A 3,306-nucleotide genomic window follows, 5' to 3' on the forward strand; every position below is an offset into this window, starting at 1 on the left:
CACACACACACACACACACACACACACACACACACACACACACTACGTGTACGCAGCACGCACCCTTGTGTAAATACTTCCTCCTATGTTCCACACACATACACGTCAGCGATGGTTGCCTCGCTCGTGCAAGACCTTGACTGTCGTCTGCCACGTAGACTGGTGACGTCATCCAGCACATATCGTCTGCCTACCACGCGCCCGCCCTTCTGTATGCTCGTGCATCCGGTTTTGCTTCATGACGCGAGCTAGCGCTTGCAGCTCTGCTTGTCGCTTGCCTGCCTGCTAGCTTGCCAGCCTGCCTGCCTACCAGCCTACCTTACCTATGTGCCCACCTGCCTGTATGCATGCCTGCCTATATGCCTGCCTGCCTGCCTATATGCCTGCCTGGTTGCTTGCCTATATGCCTGCTTGCCTGCCTGCCAGCCTGCCTGCTTGCCTGCCAGCCTACCTGCTTGTTTGCCTGCCAGCTTGCATGCCTACCTGCTTGCTTGCGTGCCTGCCTGCCTGGTTGTCTACCAGCCTGTCAGCCTGCTGGTTGCTGGTCGTTGCACTAGCCCTATCTACCGCGGCCCACCAGTATCTGTAGATCCACTGATACGCTAGGGATCGATATACACATTTGATCTTGAGGTTATATGGAATCCATAGGAATCCTAAGTTTATTCAATCTATCGCAACAAAAAAACAAACAAAAAAACACGCACACTCATTCCCGCACACGAGCGCGCGCCCGCACTCGCGCACTTCCACACGCCCCGCGCGCTATGCGTGACGCATGAGACATCGTAGCAAACATTACAACCACAGGCACTTCGAACGTTTCACTAGTAAAATGATGGTAAATAAACACAAAATGTATTTACTACCAAAGTCTTAATGTTTCTATGCAATCTTTCGCCTATTATTAACGAGTTTTCTCTTTATTCTTGTTGTTTGTGCACAGCGGTGTACGCGCGATGTACTTGTGTGTCACAGAGGAGCATTTGAACGGCATTGACAGGAAATTATCGGTAATAATAGGCGAAAGAGTGTAGAGAAACATTAAGATTTTGGTAGTAAATACATTTCGTGTTTATATTTACCATCATTTTACTATTGAAACGTTACAAGTACCTGTGATCACAGCTTCTCTTCCTATATCGTCTGCCTCACTATCATCACTCCGTCATTCTCGCATCTATAGCTGTTCATGTGTTGCTAAGCGCACGCCGCGGCAGCCCCACGGGCGCTTTGGCCACTCCGATACTAAAATGATGGCAAATATATACGAATAACATTTCCCACCAGACGTTTTTATTTATGTTTCATTTTATGTACACTCTATATGTACGACGTCGCCTGCTATAATTCTACGTCAACGCGGTGAGAAAAAATTGAAGCGTTAAAAGCTTTTAGACAAAAAACTTTTAACATTATCACCGCAACTAGTAAATATACGTTTTGTATTTGTTTGCGATCATTTCCTTATTGCAGCAGCTCGATGACGTGTACCCGCGCTGCTGCTGCCGCCTCCGTCACACGCCACCACAGAGTTCGGTCGTTCGTCTGGAAGGCAAATACATTCGCGCGCGAAAACCCGTTTGCGTACAGCTCGCTGCGGGCGGTATCAGTTAGCGTGCGCGGCCAGATATATAATATTCGCGCGCGCGCTCGAGTGTGTGTGTGTGCGCGCGCTACCGCGCCTCACCTGCGNTATATATACAGCTAGCTAGGTATATTATCAAGAGCTAATAATACCAAAAGGTATTAAGAGCAAAAGGTAAAAAGAGCAAAAGGTATTATTAGCTCTTGATATTATTCGCTTTTATTACACAAGTCTGGTATACATACGCAGCATTATCATATATAGGATATTATAGATAATAAATGCGAGCGTTATATAAATACCGACTGGGTTTGTTTATACGACGACGTAAATTATAATAACGCCATATGTCGAGAAAACAACTAGAAATATAATAAATACAAATAACCGCAACACCAAAACACCAAAATACAAATAACGGCAACACCAAGATAACAATTAACATGGTATATACATATGCCCGTATGTACATTACAGTCTATGACGGTAAAACGCGTGCACACGGGGCACGCACGCATGCCTACGTTACCACACAGGAACACACGCGCATACACATACACACTTACCTCTAATACAGCCCGTACGACGTGATAAATATCTATCTAGATAGCTCACAGTCCGTCTCTGCTGCTCCACACGGTACGTACACATGCCTCGCCCGCGGTACACGCACGTAAGTAAGTAACCGACCTCGCTATCGGTTATAGACGCACGCTGCCTCGTCCCAGCCAGCGAATGAATGCCTTCCCACCCCGCTGCAGCCCATACGACGTCACGCCAGCTACCACCAACAGAGGGCGGGTCGATGCCGAGCAAACAGACAGCGCTGATAGAGCTGCGAGAGAGAGAGAGAGAGAGGGAGATGAAGAGAAAGAGAGAGAGAGAGAGAGAGAGAGAGAGAGAGAGAGAGAGAAGATGAGCAGAGAAGAGAGAGAGAGAGAGGCCTGGCATCGCTGGCCGCGAAGCTACAACGTGCGCACCGACACGCATGAGTTAGTACAGTCGGTCGGTCGGTCCGCCTGACACCACGTACGTAATCCACGTTTCCTGTGTATGTGCGAGTGCGCCCGTTTATATATGTTGGTATGTGCGCGTACGCGTTCGCGTGTTCGTGCGTGTGTGTGCGTGCGTGCGTGCGTGTGTGGGCCTGTTTGCACGGGTCTATACGTGCGCGCCGACGTGTGCGTGTGCGTGTGCGTGTGCGTGCGTAACAAGATCATACTCACGCCAAATGATCTATAGCGTCGCGATGCACGGACTCACGCAATGTCAGCGAAACGAATTACGCGTCCAAGCGTCCGTGTGCAACTGCCGCCACTCTCCTCCTCTTCTTGTTCGTGCCAGCAGCAGCAGCAGCAGCAGCAGCAGCAGCAGCAGCAGCCTCTACATTGACTGACTATACACACGGGAGGCCGTGGCTGTCTGTATATGTAGGTGCGTGCGGTGTAGGCCGAGCCTTCAGCTACCGCAGGCCCCGCCTGTCTTTACTGCCGGCTCGCTATACTGCCGCGGTAACGTCTAACGAATCCAGAGCGAGCTCGGCAACCGTGACCCAGTTCAGGCGCGTGGACTCGCGAGGGGCTCGCGGCGCGCGTAGGCGTCCTTATGTACTTACCTAAGCAGTAGCTAGGCGGGAAACCTTTACGAGCTGTGGCTTGTTGGGTAGGTGGACGGATGGATGGATGCATGGATTGTTGGCTGGACCCATCCATCCCTAT

This window comes from Priapulus caudatus, unplaced genomic scaffold, assembly GCF_000485595.1.
Source record: "Priapulus caudatus unplaced genomic scaffold, Priapulus_caudatus-5.0.1 Scaffold56, whole genome shotgun sequence".
Classification (NCBI taxonomy): Eukaryota; Metazoa; Priapulida; class Priapulimorpha; order Priapulimorphida; family Priapulidae; genus Priapulus; species Priapulus caudatus.